The sequence below is a fragment of the Protopterus annectens genome, chromosome 1.part1, assembly GCF_019279795.1.
Source record: "Protopterus annectens isolate FY-2018-M chromosome 1.part1, PAN1.0, whole genome shotgun sequence".
Classification (NCBI taxonomy): Eukaryota; Metazoa; Chordata; order Ceratodontiformes; family Protopteridae; genus Protopterus; species Protopterus annectens.
Genome location: NC_056726.1, coordinates 1,351,602,122 through 1,351,618,715, shown reverse-complemented (window position 1 = coordinate 1,351,618,715; position 16,594 = coordinate 1,351,602,122). Strand labels below are relative to the sequence as shown.

The following is a 16,594-nucleotide window of genomic DNA, read 5'->3' as shown; positions in this document are numbered from 1 at the left end:
TACCCCCCTGACATTTCAGATGCTCAGGTAAGAGCCGCCCTCTCCAAAGCAAAAAACACAGCATCAATGGGACCAGATGGTGTCCCGGGCTGCATCCTACATGAACTCCAAGGAGAGCTAAACCCAAACATAAAACTACTGTTCAGTCTTAGCCTTACTACAGGATATGTACCCAAAGAGTGGCGTACAGCAACAGTGGTCCCTCTCCACAAAGGTGGTGCCTCAACAGATCCTGGAAACTATCGCCCCATAAGCCTGACTAGCTTGGTCTGCAAAGCTATGGAAAGGATCATCATGGACCTCATAAATAAAGATATTGGGGACCTACAGACACTGGATCCTACCCAGTTTGGCTTTGTTAAGGGCAGATCCTGCCTCTTAAACCTGGTCAATTTCTTTGAAACCGTCACCAAGGCCATTGACGAGGGGAAGGTGGTCCACACAGCCTACCTGGACCTCGCAAAAGCCTTCGATACAATACCCCACTCGGGCATTATAGATAAGCTCACCAGCTTAAATATAAACCCCTATGTCACTAGATGGGTTGCAAACTGGCTCAAGGACAGAACCCACATGGTTAGAATTACTGGAGCCATGTCAGACTCCAAACCAGTTACAAGTGGCATCCCACAAGGCTCAGTCCTGGGACCTCTCTTGTTCGGTATATATTTCTCGGTACAGGCCAACACGGAAGGACTGTGGCTGACCAAGTTCGCAGATGACTGCAAACTGGGCCATAATCAACTCTCCAGCTGACACAAGCATCCTACAAAAGGGCCTCATAGAAACAGACAACTGGTGCCAGAGCCATGGCCTCAAGCTAAACGCCAAACAGTGTATAGTCATCCCCTTTGGCAAAAACAAAGTGCCCAGAAATTACCACATAGGTGGTAATCCATTAAGTACAGAAGAAGTAATTAGGGACCTGGGGACCCAAGTTGATAGCAATCTCTCATTTGAAAACCATGTGGCCAAAGTGGTTAGAAAAACATTTTATATACCCACCTAACCATGAAGGGATTTACATCTAGATAAGTGGAGGTCATCATGCCTCTTTATTCATCTCTCATCAGGCCCATAATTGAGTACAATGCTCCTTTTGGGATGTACCTTACCAGACACCTGCAGCAACTGGAAAGACCCCAAAAGTACCTCACCAAGAGGATCAAAGGGCTCAAACTGATGCCATATGCTGCCCGGTTAAAGAAACTCCAGCTCTACTCAGTGGCATACCGCCCGCTCAGAGGCGATCTGTGCCTGACGTATAAAGCCATGTCCAACCCGGAATTAATGGACAAGCTGCACTTCAGAAAATCCAAATCCCATCGAGCTACGCACTTGAGAGACTTGAACCTCAGCACTGAAATAAATAGGACATGCTGGAGGGACAGATTCATAACCCAGAGGCTCCCTTCACTCTGGAATAAAATCCCAGTCCAGGTTAGGCAGAGTCCCACACTGACTCTCTTCAAGAGGAATCTTGATGAGTGAATGGGAGATCGTAGGTTTACCCCGGCTATCACTTCTGTGTCACTGTTAGACAGAGGCACAGTATACTAACCTCAAAAAAGGCATAGCAAAATTAATTTAAAATGGGTGGCGAAAGCCAAACACACTCTGGCTAGGCTTATAAATGCCCTAGGGCAGATAGCCTAGTATGAACCTATGAACCTATGTCACACTTCATATAATCCAGGGAGGTATGTCTGAAGTCATTCACGCCAACATGGACTATGACACAGTCATAACAGTTCCTGCTGTTGAGAGACTGGAGTGCATGGGTGATATGGTGGATTCCGGCACCTGACAAACAACTAACCGTGACTTTCTCCTTATCCAGTCTGGTGAGGGGGCAAATCTGTGCGTCTCACAATGGAGTCTTCTATGATTAACATGTTGGGTTTATGTTTAGGCCTTAGTGGCTGTGTGAGACAGGTGTGTGGACCATGTGTGGTGTGGTGTGCAGTGGAGTTTGCATGTGTTTTTGCCTTGGAGATCTCTTTTGTTTGGGTATGTTTTTGCTGAGGACCTACGCATATGTGCGGGCCTGCTGTGTAGGTGTGGGTGTGTTTGAGGTCTGGTGTTTGTGTTGACAACCTTCTCAGCACCAGATATACTGGCTTGTGAGCAACAGAGCATAGACTCTAGGTTCTTAATGTAATTGCATCTCTCACAAATTGTGTTCCTAGGTGGTAGTAGCAGAGGGTTGTCCGTGTCATGAGGCAGTTGCTACACTGTCTCAGGATGTCCATATCAAACAGACTGGCAGGAGAAACCATAAAAAAATTTCCATCCATATTGGTCAGAATCTGAGGGAGAGAGGCCAGGGAGAGCTAAGGGGGTAAAATTGTGGAAGGTCTAAGATGAATACTACTACGTGATCACAAACGTACTACTAAGGGAAAATTTGTACTTGGAATGCCTCGCAATGGGTTAAAAACAGTGCAGTTGTGGTGCACAACACGCAAACAAGCCCAAACCAGCTCAAACACCGGGTTTAAATACCACAAATAAAATAGATTATTCTAGTAACACAGAAATCTAGCCAATCTTGCTAGGCCCTGCTCTCTTTACCAATCAGTTTGTGCCAGACAAGGTCCAGGCAGTCCTGCTACTCTCACTAGCAGAGAAGATAGGCCCCTACCAACACAAGATGACTGCCAGAAACACAGAAGGCAAAAACAAACAGCTCTGGATGCAGCAAACCTGTATCCAGACTATGCTACTTAATTTAAGGTTTAAGAACACAGTAAAACTCACAGAAAAACACAGATTAACCACTTACAGACAAAAATATAGCTCACAGTATGAAAAATACAGTTAAACAGTAATGAAATGCAAAATATCAATAATAAAAACCCAGAGTGGTATATGTGGCTCATTGGAAAATATGTTTCCATTTCTATGTAGGCAAGACCAATCACCACCTTAGGGAACGTATCAGGGACCATCTATATTGTACAAGGAAGGGGCAGGAATACAGTGCTTTGGCCAAACACACTCTGTCCAAGAGCAAAGGACACACATTTCTGTTTCAAGTGTTGAGTGTTCAGAGTACAACTAGCAGGATGGAGGATATTATAAATTTAACAGAAAACAAGGAACTTCAATGGATCTTGAGGCTGGGAGCACACAGAGGGCTTGGTCTAAATGACTGTGTCCCTCTGAAACCAGCTCTAAAGTCCAGGAAACTAAAATGATTCCAACACACTAACACAATTAAAATATAATAGTAAGGTTGGAAGTTAACATTAGTAATGAAATGCAGTTAAACAGTAATGAATTGCAGTAAATAGCAATGAAATACAGTTAAACAGTAATTAAATGCATTTACTCAGTAAATTGCTTTAAAACAGTACAAATGTGATAAATTAACTATAAGGTACAAATAAAAATAATAGGCAAGTGCAAATGTAATAAAATAAGTGAAAATAAATGAAAAACTACTTAGACTGGTCTTAGTGCCTCAGGAATTTTGTAAAATGTCCCAGAGATGATGCACCTAAGCAGAGCATGGTTCAAACAGGATTCAATATACATGGCTAAGGTTTGTTTACAGCCCCTCAATCTTTTCAGAAATTTTAAAGCAGGACTTTGAAGAAGTTTGATTCTTATGCAAATCTGTACTGGAACAATATTTAGATGATTTACTTACAGCTTCAGATTCATTAGCACATTGCCAGCAGGATACTATACATTTACTGACTGAATTAGCAAGAAAAGGATACAAAGTATGAAAGTAAAAGCTTTAGTTGTGGTCACCTAAGGCAAACTATTTAGGGCACTTAATACTGCATGGGGAAAGGCACCTCTTGCCTTCATGTGTTGGAGCCATCACAAAAGCACCCTTCCTGGTTACTCAAAAACAGCTGCTAGTCTTTCTAGGTTTGGCTGGATACTGTAGACTATGGGTATGAAATTATGCAGAAATTGATACACCTTTGACTGATATGCACACCACAGCCACTGCCCTGGGGAGAAAAAGAAAGTGCTTTTATTTTCCTAAAAGAAGCTACAGTCTTAGGACTCCCAGATCATAAGACACCCTGCATTCTGTACTGTCATGAAAAGGGAGGATACACAGCAGGGTATGAGTTCAAAATCATGGTGGTGTATGTGAAGATTGGGTAGAGATGGGTGAAGGCTGCCAGCCTAGCCAAATAGAATATGATACATACTTCTGGCATTTGTAAATATAAATATAAAATACAGTCTTGTTTCTTAAATGAAAGAAAACACTGTAAAAATGTTGAACTTTAAGAGTGTAGCAACATTGCCATCTGCTGTAAGGAAAGCTAAGTCAAGCATTAGTTGTTGGTCCTTTGAAATTAAAATTATTTCATCACTGCCTTTCATGTTTACATGTCGGCTCCAGTCCGGCTAGATGAAGGCTTCCTTCCTATTGTTTCAAGGCTAAAGTTAATGATCAGAATTTACATGTGGAATGTCCTTTATAGCTCTAAGTGTAAAATAATGTAAATACAGTTTCTGTGTGGCCTGAGAACCAGGAAGGTGTAAAAGAGGATGTAATGTTTAGCAGAACTGCAGTTTCAATTTAAACAGTGAGAACCAAAGATTATTAAGCATTTTTGTCTTGATATCCAACCTACAGCACTGCCTGTTGTCTTAAGTAAGTTATCTTAGAAGTGTGTTTTCTTGTAGAAACAGCTAGGACTATAAAGATTAGACTGTTTTTCTGTTATGTCAGAACTGTACTACTGAATTATTTTAAGTTTGTGTGTGATCTCTGAACTCTTGAATATCACTGTGGTATAGTAGTATTGTCTTGTGTTTTTAGTATTTGTTATTAAATATTTTTAAACCCTTTTCAACTGTGGTTGGTTTATGTAGAGATAAATTAAGCTCTAGAGTACAATGCATGCTTATAAGTGATCCTGTAATAAGCCCTTCCAATAAGCCTTAATTGCTTAAGTTACACTACTAGTGGTTAATAATATTGCACAGTAATAATTGGACACCCTTTTAAGGGCCTTTGGGTAGCCTATAATTATTAGCTGGTGGTGGCAGTAATTACTATCGTATAGTCTGGGTATAGGGGCACAGCTGGAGAATCTGTGTCAGCCTTTCCCAGGAGTGTCTGTGAAGTTGTGTAAATTCTTATTTCTAAGTGTGTGGGTGTCAGCTACTTGGGCAGGGACACAAAGCACTGGTTGGACAGAGAGGGTACTGGAGGTTAGCTTGCCAGCTAGGCTGAGATCTGGACCCTATAACTATGCCGGTGGGGAGTCTTATTGGGAACCTGGGGAGCAACCAGCCCCAGACTGACTGTGATCTCTTTGTGCACTTAAGGGAAATTGTACTTTACTTTGTGTATTTGTTATCCTTTCCTCTTATATGAGACACCCTCTCTGGTGTTAGTGGTGAGGATTGAGGTTCCTTGATTGCTGGGCCAGAGTACGGGCATCACATGTGTTTGGCAGCGGTGGGATAGCCACATCACATATTAGTTGGCAAATACTAACTGGCTTGTAATGGTGTGGGTAGAATGAATCCTGTAGCTTATGTACAGTGATCTCTGAAGGTGTTTTGTATTCTAAAAATGCCACGCAGTGAATACTCAAGAGCTCAGATCACAATTATTTTATTTATTTTGTTAGCTTAGTTAGTCAGGGTGAGCAGGCAGCATGTCAGCAGAGGAGTACAGAAAGTTGACAAGGAGTCAACTGGTTGAGATGTGCCAGGCTAAAGGACTGCTGCATGGAAACCTGACTAAGGCAGACCTGACTGCAGCCTTGGTTACAGCTGCATCAAAAAACACCATCCAGGAGGACACTCAGACTGGCAGTGGAGATACAATATCCTCAGAGAATGGACCGCTCAACCATTCTGCGAAGGACAATCAGACTGGCAGTGGAGACACAATATCCTCGGGGAATGGACAGCTCAACCTTTCTACAGTGGACTTAAAAATCCAGCTGGAGCTAAAGAGACTTGAGTTGGAGGCCAGGCGTTTAGAGATAGAAGCCGAAGAAAAGGAGCGTCAGAGGAGGTATGAGTGGGAAATGCTGACTCTTTGCCAGAGTCATGGAGGTAATGGGGAAGGGAGTAACAGGACCCCAGAAGCACAAGTCAGTAAATTTCTTCCACAATTTAAAGAGGGGGATAATTTTGATAGTTTCATTCATATGTTTGAGAGGGTATGCAAACAGTATAGTGTTGACCAAAGGCACTGGGTGCGGTTCCTGACCCCCTTACTCCATGGAAAACTGTAACTTTGTTGTCAAAAATGCATGACGCTGTCTGAAGTTTTAAGCTAACACCTGAAATGTATAGGAAAATGTTTTGTGAGCATAGACACAAGGCAGATATAAGTGTGTGTGAATATGTTGCTGAACTGAGCATTTATTGTCATATCTGGGTGAGTGGGTGCCAGGTCACTGCTTTGAAGGGCTGGCAGATCTTTTGGTGAGGCAACAAGCCCTTACCAGTTTGCCTGAAGACATGAGGATCTGGTTAACTGATAGACAATGTGCTACTTCAGATGAGTTGGGGAAGAAGGGAGACCTACACCTGGCCACCAGGGCAGCCCTGCACAGGAAGGGGACCCCAGTACTGCTCATGGGGTCTAAAGGAACTCATGGTGGGCAGCACAGACTGCCACAACAGAATCTGCCAGTAGCAGGGGAAGCCACTAGTCCAGGTACATGTCCAGGAGCTACGGTTAAATGTTTTGAATGCAACCAGTGGGGCCATGTGGCATACAGATGTCCACGGAGGCAAGGTGGGGAACCAAATGTGAGGGAGCCAGTAAGTGGGAAAGACAAAATGCCAATAGTAGGTTGTCTTGAGACAACAGGGGTACTAAACTACCATCCTGCAGATGTCCTGAGAGGTAAGGATTTGGATGAGGCAGTAACAGGTGCTTATGCAGTTACACGCGGTCATGCTAGAAGACAAGCATGTGAGTCTGGTAGCCTGGGGGAGACCCAGACAGACTGCATACTTGCAGTCAGGACTGCTGAGGTGGTTATTTCAGGGAGGGAGCTATGCTGTAGCAGTGAGACTGAAGGCGAGCCACAGCTGCTTGTGGGTACTGATGGTCCCTTGGACAGAATGACTGCAAAGGTAGAGGTGAGTATTAGTACCCAGGCTGACAGTGAGTTACCACTGTCAGAGGATGCCAGACTTCCTGTGGAAGAGGAGCTGGGAAGGGTTACTAGGAGAGAGTTGAGACAGGCTCAGCTCTCAGACCCTACATTGCAAGGCCTGAGGCAGGCAGCTTGGGAGGCACTTGATTCTCAAGGAAAGGGGGAATTTGTACACTGGGACAAAGGGTTACTATACAGAGAGTGGATCGCTCAGGGAGGGCTAGAAGGTGAGAGAGTACAGCAGTTGGTAGTGCCTAAAACCTACTGTCTGGCGCTTCTAGCCATAGCCCATGATATTCCCTTTGCAGTTCATATGGGCATAAAACATACAAAGAGGCGTATTATGCAGAACTTCTATTGGACTGGAATTTCCAAAGATGTAACAGGGTACTGCAGGACCTGTGAGCAGTGGCAAAAGGTAGGCAAGGCAGGAGACAAGGTGAGAGCTCCTTTGACGCCTTTGCCTGTGACTGAGGAGCCAATTGAGACGGTAGCTATGGATAATGTGGGTCCTCTAAGTACCCCAAGTTCCACAGGGAAAAAGTATATCCTAGTGGTAGTGGATTTTGCTACACGATACCCTGAGGCAGTGGCTTTGTCCTCCATTGAGGCAGAGAAGGTGGCAAATTCTTTGTTAGAGATTTTCAGCAGGGTGGGTTTCCCAAAAGAAATACTGACTGACCGAGGTACCAATTTCATGTCAGACCAGCTGGCTTGTCTGTGGACGTCCTGTGGGGTGAAGCACATGAAGACCACCCCCTACCATCCCCAGACTAATGGTCTTGTTAAGAGGTTATTAAACTCTACAATCAAGTCCATGCTACGGGCATTTGCAGATCAGTTTAAGAGGGAGCAGGACAAATATTTGTCCCATCTGTTGTTTGCTTACAGAGAGGTCCCCCAGGAATCCACAGGTTTTTCACCCTTTGAGTTGCTATATGGGCATAGGGTGAGGGGACCTCTAGATTTAATTCAAGATGAGTGGGAAGGTGAGTGCGAGTCTCACATGGAGTCTGTTGTGGCATACGTCCTAAACCTCAGGACAAGGCTCAGGGAACTCATGGGCTTGGCCCAGGAGAACCTGGCAGAAGCCCACCAACAGAAAAAGGTGTGGTATGACAGGAATGCTTGAGCTAGAGATTATGCTGTGGGGCAGCAGGTAACGGTTCTCATTCCTGTCAGACACAACAGGCTGCAAGCAGCTTGGGAAGGACCCTACAAGGTGGTAAGAAAGGTAAGTGATGTTAACTCCATGGTGAAACTGTTAGGTAGACAGCAAGGGCACAAATTGTACCATGTTAACATAATGAAACCTTACCATGATAGGGAGGCCCTTGTGCTGAGCATTTGCAGTGCATTACAGGAGGAGTCTGAGGGAGATCTGGGGACTAATCTCCTCAGTGAGGCTTGGGCTGACACCTCTGTGGAAGGGGTAGCAATATCCCAGCAGCTATCTCTTATCCAGGTTCGAGAAATCCGAGCAGTGTTACAGGAATTTGGGGACATGTTCACTGGGAAACCAGGGTGCACTCACCTGGTGCAGCACCAGGTAGATACAGGACCCCAAAAGCCTATTAGACTGGCCCCTTGTAGGGTGCCTGAGAGATTCAAACAGACTCTGAGGGAGGAGGTACAGGAGATGTTGGAACTAGGGGTGATTCAAGAGTCCAACAGTCCCTGGGCCTCCCCAGTGGTGCTGGTGCCAAAGAAGGATGGCAGCACCAAATTCTGTGTGGATTACAGGAAATGAAATAGTCACACAAAGTCAGATGCTTATCCCATGCCAAGGACAGATGAGGCCCTAGAGCAGCTGGGTGGGGCTATGTATCATACAACCATTGCTCTTACCAAGGGTTACTGACAGGTGCCCTTGACTCCCAGTGCTAGAGAGAAGTCAGCCTTTGTGACTCCTTTTGGTTTGTATGAGTTCACAAAGATGCCCTTTGGGATGAAGAATGCCCCAGTGACTTTCCAGAGGCTGGTAGATAATATCCTAGCAGGAGAGTTTGCCCTTGCTTACCTAGATGATATTGCAATCTACAGCCATTTCTGGCCAAAGCACCTTCAGCGTGTCAGGGAGGTGCTGGGCAGACTACAGAGGGCAGGGCTGACCATTAAGCCAAGCAAATGTCAGAGGGGTATGGCAGAGGTCTCCTACCTAGGACATAGAGTGGGGAGTGGTAAGATAAGGCCAGAACCTGCCAAAGTGGAAGCCATTCAGGCATGGCCTGCACCGGTTACTAAAAAGCAGGTGAGGACATTTTTAGGGACAGCAGGGTACTACAGAAAGTTCATCCCTAGTTATAGTACCAGAGCTGCTCCCCTCGCAGACCTGACAAGGAAGAACAGGCCAGATAAGGTAGTGTGGACCCCAGCATGTGAGCAGGCATTCCAGAAACGTAAGTGTGTTAGCCAGTCCAGATTACAGCAAATAATTTGTTGTGCAAGTGGATGCTTTGAACCATGGGGTGGGGGCTGTACTTAGCAAGATTTCTTCAGAGGAAAAAAAGAGCACCCAGTAGTTTATCTCAGTCATAGGCTCCAACCCAGGGAGGAGTGCTATGCAGCTGTAGAAAAGGAATGTCTAGCCATAGTATGGGCACTGCAGAAACTTCAGCCTTATCTGTATGGAAGAAAATTCACTGTAATGACAGACCACAACCCCCTAATATGGTTAAATACAACCAGCCAGCAAAATGCCAAGTTGCTAAGATGGAGCCTGGGGTTGTTAGCATATATGTCAAGTGCAGCACTGCAGTTGGATTAGCAATGCCAATGCAGATGGGGTCTCAAGACACGGAATGGGGTGAGGTACACCCAGACAGACCTAACCCTCTCAAGTGTCATTTATCAAGGGTCACTTGAAAAATTAGTTGAGTTCTCCAGGGGGGGAGATATGTGAAGATTGGGTAGAGATGGGTGAAGGCTGCCAGCCTAGCCAAATAGAATTTGATACATAATTCTGTCATTTATAAATATAAATGTAAAATACAGACTTGTTTCTTAAATGATAGAAAACACTGTAAAATGTTGAACTTCAAGAGTGTAGCAACATTGCCATCTGCTGTAAGGAAAGCTAAGCCAAGCATTAGTTGTTGGTCCTTTGAAATTAAAATTATTTCATCACTGCCTTTCATGTTTACATGTCGGCTCCAGTCCGGCTAGATGAAGGCATCCGGACTATTGTTTTAAGGCTATAGTTAATGACCAGAATTTACATGTGGAATGTCCTTTATTGCTCCAAGTGTAAAAGAATGTAAATGCAGTTTCTGTGTGGCCTTGGAACCAGGAAGGTGTAAAAGATGATGCAATGTTTAGCAGAACTGCAGTTTCAATTTAAACAGTGAGAACTAGAGATTATTAAGCATTTTAGTCTTGGTATCCAACCTACAGCACTGTCTGTTGTCTGAAGTAAGTTATCTTAGAAGTGTGTTTTCTTGTAGAAATAGCTAGGAATATAAAGATTAGACTAAGTGTTTTTCTGTTATGTCAGAACTGCACTACTGAATTATTTTAAGTTTCTGTGTGATCTCTGAACTCTTGAATATCACTGTGGTGTAGTAGTATTGTCTTGTGTTTTTAGTATTTGTTATTAAATATTTTTAAACCCTTTTCAACTGTGGCTGGTTTATGTAGAGATAAATTATGTTCTAGAGTACATTGCATGCTGATAAGCGGTCCTGTAATAAGCCCTTCCAATAAGCCTTGATTGCTTAAGTTACACTACTATTGGATAATAATATTGCACAGTAATAATTCGACACAATTTTAAGGGCCTTTGGGTAACTGATAATTATTAGCTGGTGGTGGCAGTAATTACTACTGTATAGTCTGGATATAGGGGCACAGCTGGAGAATCTGTGTCAGACTTTCCCAGGAGTGTCTGTGAAGTTGTGTAAATTCTTATCTCTAAGTGTGTGTGTGTGTCAGCTACTTGGGCAGGGACACGAAGCACTGGTTGGACAGAAAGGGTACTGGAGGTTAGCTTGCCAGCTAGGCTGAGATCTGGACCCTATAGCTGTGCCAGTGGGGAGTGTTATTGGAGACCTGGGAAGCAGGGGAGCAACCAGCCCCAGACCGACTGTGATCTCTGTGTGCAATTAAGGGAAATTGTACTTTACTGTGCATTTGTTATCCTTTCCTCTTATATGAGACGCCCTCTCTGGTGTTAGTGGTGAGGATTGAAGCTTCTTGATTGCTGGGCCAGAGTACGGGTGTGACAGTGCATTTAGACCAGTTGCATATTACAGTTCATTTTTAGACCTGGTGAAAAGGATTATGAGGCTGTTTGCAGGCAGTAGCTGCAGCTGTACTGATGATGGAACAATCCGTACCATTAGTCCCAGGACACAAGGTTAAGGTTGCAGTTCCCCATGCAGTATCTGAACTGTTACTAAAATCCAAGATGCAGCATTTTTTGGCTACCAAGTTGACTAAGTACGAGTTGTTACTTATTTCAAACCCTTCAATCATTATTGAACAGTTACAGATATTAAACAGTGCATCTCTCTATCCATGGCAGGAGATGGTATATCACATGACTCTATAATTGTGATTATGTGGTTTCTCCTAGGCCTGACTTAAAGGATACCCACTTGGACAATGCAGAGATGGAACTGTTTGTGGGCGGATCATGTGGAAGATAGAGAAATGCACCGATGCCTTTTAACTGCTGATATTGCAGTTAATTACTTTGGTACTGTTTTGCTTCTATTTTATTTTTTGTCCCTCTTTTTAAACACATTTTTTCCACAACCATTCCTGGTACACGAATGGTCATGTATTTAGGAACTTTCATTGGCTCCTGTCCTCAGGAACAGTTATCTGACTGGTTCGTATACCACAATGGCGAATTACTATAATTGCAGAATACGAGCCAATCAAATAGAGTATGGCACAGCCAACACTGTTCAATGTGAAACAGCAGAGTAGCTATTTGATTAGTTTGTATACTGCAATGCTGACTGGCAGTAATTGCGGTATACAAACCAATCAAAAGCTGTGTAGCACAGCCAAAGCTGTTCAATGCAGAACAGCTTAACAGTGGGTTCGCTTATGGTTGAATGTGAATCTCTCTGCATAATCCGGAGCATTTGGTTGCTCAGTTAGCCATTACGTAAATAATTGTGAAACCTGCTTATCACACAACACAGCACCTCCTGTAAAAACTAAGCTTTCTGCTCTACCCCCACCTTGGAGGTCTTTTGTACATGCTAAAATTGTCTTTGTACAAATGAAAAGATGTGCTATGTTTTTAATACATTTTAGTCATTGTTTGTGTTTTTTTTCTGCATTGGTGGAAGCCTTTTCATTTGCTATGTGTGATGCTGAGACAGTAGTGAATAAACTGCTAAAAGAATTTATTCCCAGATTTGGAATTCCAAACAGCATTAACTCAGACAGGGGTATTCATTTTAATGCTGAAGTTTTCAAAAGACTGTGCTTGTGTTTAACATCTCTTTCCAGTTACAGTGGTATCACCATTCTTAGTCATCTAGACTTGTTGAAAGGTCTAACCAGACTCTTAAAATAGGATTAGCAAAATTTCCAATGAAACAGGATTTAAATGGCCAAATGCTTTGCCCCTTGCTTTGATGAATATGCGAGGAACTGTATACCCTACTGTAAAGTAAGTCTACATGAAATTCTGAAGGGCCATCCCATGAGAATGCCACCTTCCCCACCAATGGGAAAAGTACAGTTTTGTACCTACCATAAATGTAGATGTTCGAAGATCTACATTGCTGCAGTCCTTACACTTGGGTAGTCCGCTGTCCTCGGTCGGCCCGAATATCAAAGTATTAGGCTGACGTCGGTCAAGGCGCTTAAGACTGACATCAGGGCGTCAGGGTACAAATCGCATGACCGGCGTCATATCCTCAGTCTTTTCTTGCCCCAGATGTCAGAAGACCCTAAAAGAAAGGCCAAAACCAAAAGACAGCAAAAAACAACCAACCACCCTTGCACTAATCATATGTACAATATATACAATATCCACAATATTTACAACCCAAACCACACAACCGCCTCTAACTACAGAGGGAAGGAGGAGGGTAAATTGGACTGCAGCAATGTAGATCTTGAACATCTACATTTATGGTAGGTACAAAACTGTACTATGTTCTTCATCTCACATTGCTGCAGTCCTTACACTTGGGTAGAATCCCAAAGCAGAGGTAAGGGAGGATGGCAAAACTATAAAGCATTAGGAGCTGCCAAAATGCCCTGTAAAATTGCAGTGGCAAAACCAGCCCTAGATTTAGAGTAAAGTGGAAGGTGGTAATGCTTAGAGAAAGTATGCACTGAACTCCAAGTAGCTGCCTCCAAAATATCTTTAGTTGCCACCCCTTAAAAAGCTGTAGAAGTGGCAGTAGCCCTAGTGGAATGAGGCCTAATCCCAGCTGGAATCTCCTTACCATGATGGGAATAACAGAAAGCAATACAAAACCCAATCCACTTAGAAATAGTTTGTTTTGAAACAGGCTTGCCCTGAGAACCCAAAGCAAATGAAACAAATAACTGCTGAGACTGCCTGAACCTTTTAGTTCTGCTCAAATAATATAACTGACTGTGTATATCCAAAGTGTGCAAAATCTTTTCCCCTTTATTTTGGGAGTTTGGATAAAAAGTAGGCAAATGAATAGTTTGGTTTAAAGCCACACTAGAAACCACTTTAGGCATAAAGGAAGGATTAGTATGCAAAGATACTCTGTCCTTATGGAAAATTAAGAAAGGCTCAACGCCATAAGGGCCTGTAATTCAGAAACCCTTCTACAGAGGTAATGGCCAACAAAAAAGCAGTCTTCCATGATAAATATTTCAACTCGGCAGTAACTGCAGGCTCAAAAGGTTGTAGAGTGAGTTTCTCCAACACAAAATTGAGATCCCAAGCAGGAGTAGGAGCTCACGTACGGGGGTCTTATATTCTTTGCCCCTCTAAGGAATTGCTTAAACAAAGGATGAGAAAACAATGGTGGGTCACAGTCATATTGAGCAGAAATTGCTGCAGCATTAACCTTAATAGAGGAGAAGGACAAACCTTTGTCCAGTAACTCAGTAAGATATTGAAGAGCCACACTTAAATTAGGCTTAGAAACATCAAATTCCTTTGCTGTACTCCAAAATAAAAATCTCCTCCATTTATCTGCGTACACTTTTCTTGTACTAGGCCTTCTGGCCTCCAAAATAACATTTAAAACTTGCTGTGGAAGCTGAGACCCTCCAGGGTTTAAAACAGAATATGCCAGGCTGTTAGATGCAGAGAGTGAAGACTGACATGGAGTAAATGACTGTTCTCCTGAGACAGCAGGTGTGGAATCGAAGGCAAAGGCCATGGAGGCTCCCGTATCAGACTTCTCAGTAATGGGTACCAGTGCTGTCGAGGCCAATCTGGAGCTATTAGAATCATCTTTGGCTTGTCCTGTCTGACCTTCAGGAATACCTTTGGGAGGAGAGGCAGAGGTGGAAAGGCATACACATGAAGATTGCTCCAATTGAATGAGAGAGCATCCACTTTCCAAGCTGTGGGATGAAACCTTTTTGTGCAAAACTTTGGCAGCTGGTAGTTTAGTGGAGAAGCGAACAGATCTATGTCTGGAGTTCCCCATAACACTGTCAATTTCTGAAATACATGAGGATCCAATTTCCACTCGTGGGGATCCATAATTTGTCTGCTCAACACATCTGCTAAGGAGTTCTGTGCTCCGGCAGAAACCTTGCCTGAAGATTTAGCTGTAAACTGAGAGCAGTCTCCCACAAAATCATTGCTTGTCTGCATAGAGGATAAGAATCGTTCCCCTTGCTTGTTGATGTACCACATGACAGTTGTGTTGTCTGTTAGAACCAACACCTGCCCTGGAAGAAGTAAATCCTTGAAAGCTATTAATGCAAATTGGACTGCTAACATCTCCTTCAAGTTGATATGTAGATGTTGAAGTCTGGCAGGCCACGTGTCTTGTACCCACTTTCCATTTAGATGAGCTCCCCAAGCTTTGTCTGAGGCATCTGTCGTTAGAATCTGACTGCCTCTGGCGGGTCACAGAGAGTCCCTTGTTTAGGTGACATTCCTGAGCCCACCACAAAATTCCTTTTGAATGCAAGGTATTATCTGAATGACAGTGTCCATATCTTGGCAGTGCTGTGTCCATACATTTTGAGATACCATTGTAGCTTCCTCATATGCAGTTTGGCATTGGGAAGCACCAGAATACAAGATGCCATGAACCCCAAGGCTTGAAGGACTGTCCTTGCAGTCAGCCTGGACTGATGAGACAATTGATGGAAGTACAGAAAGATTCTTTTGTTTGTCCGGGGTAAAAAGGCCATCTGGGATGCTGTATTCAGTCTCACACCCAGAAAGCACATGTCCTGAGAGGGTACTAGACTGGACTTTATTTCGTTCACAGAATACCCCAGGCATCTTAGCACTGCTATCACATACTGTAAATGATGAAGAAGTTCGTCCTTTTCTTGGGCCAGAATCAGGCAATTGTCCAAATAAGGATAGATCTGTATTCCTCTTAGCCTGAAGAAAGCTATCACTGGAGCCAGAACCTTTGTGAACACTCTGGGCAGTAGATAAGCCAAAGGGCAATGCAGAGAACTGATAATGAGAAGTCCCAGCCGCAGATACTTCCTGCAACTGAGCCTGATAGGAACATGAAGGTAAGCCTCCTTGAGATCCAGAGTCACCATCCAGTGATTTTTGCCCAGCAGAGGCAAAAGCTGTTGTAACGTCAACATTTTGAACTTGGGAATGTCCAGATATGTGTTGAGGATAGATAAATCCAAAATTAGTCTCCACGTGTTCCCCTTCTTTGGTACTAGGAACAGGCGAGAATAAAATCCTAGGCCCACTTCTGGCAGAGGGACTGGTTGTATGGCCCCTATTTGAAGTAGCAGAGAAATTTGTTTGTGAGCCTCTAGTCTTTGCTGAGGAGGAACGTCGGCATGCCTTTGAAAGGAGGCAAGGTATGGAAATAAAACTTGTAACCTTGGTGTATGATATCCAATACCCATCTGTCTTGGGTAATCAAACTCCAATTTTCCGTGAAGAGTGCCAACCTTCCTCCCAAAGGTGCTGCCAGGCAAGAAGGATCTGGCAGCTGAAAAGGTAGGTCATTGGGCCTGTTTACGAAAGGACTGGCCCCTGCCCTCACCCGAAGATTGTGCAGGTGAACTCCTGTTCTAGGTCTGAAGGAACTCTGAGCTCTACCCCTACCACGTCTAGATCTACCCCTAGACTGAGAATCATAAGAAGGATACGTCCACCCCTTAGCAGGCCAATTCCTACTAAACTTCAGAGGCTGAACTTGCAATATATCTTTAACAGCCTGCATAGACTTAGCCTTGTCTTCCATTTTCTTCAAGACTGACTCCACAGGTGAACCAAACAACACATCAGACTGTAAAGGAGCATCCAAAATCCTTGTCTTAACATGGTCAGATAAATTCTGATCCCTCAGCCAGGCGTGCCTGCGAAGAAC

The 16,594-nt window shown here is 43.7% G+C and overlaps 1 protein-coding gene across 6 annotated transcripts in view; it reads right to left on the bottom strand.

Moving 5' to 3' along the window:
- Positions 1-16,594, bottom strand: part of PIAS2 (protein inhibitor of activated STAT 2) — a 3,576,601-nt gene that overhangs the window by 2,786,426 nt on the left and 773,581 nt on the right. The window lies entirely within an intron of this gene.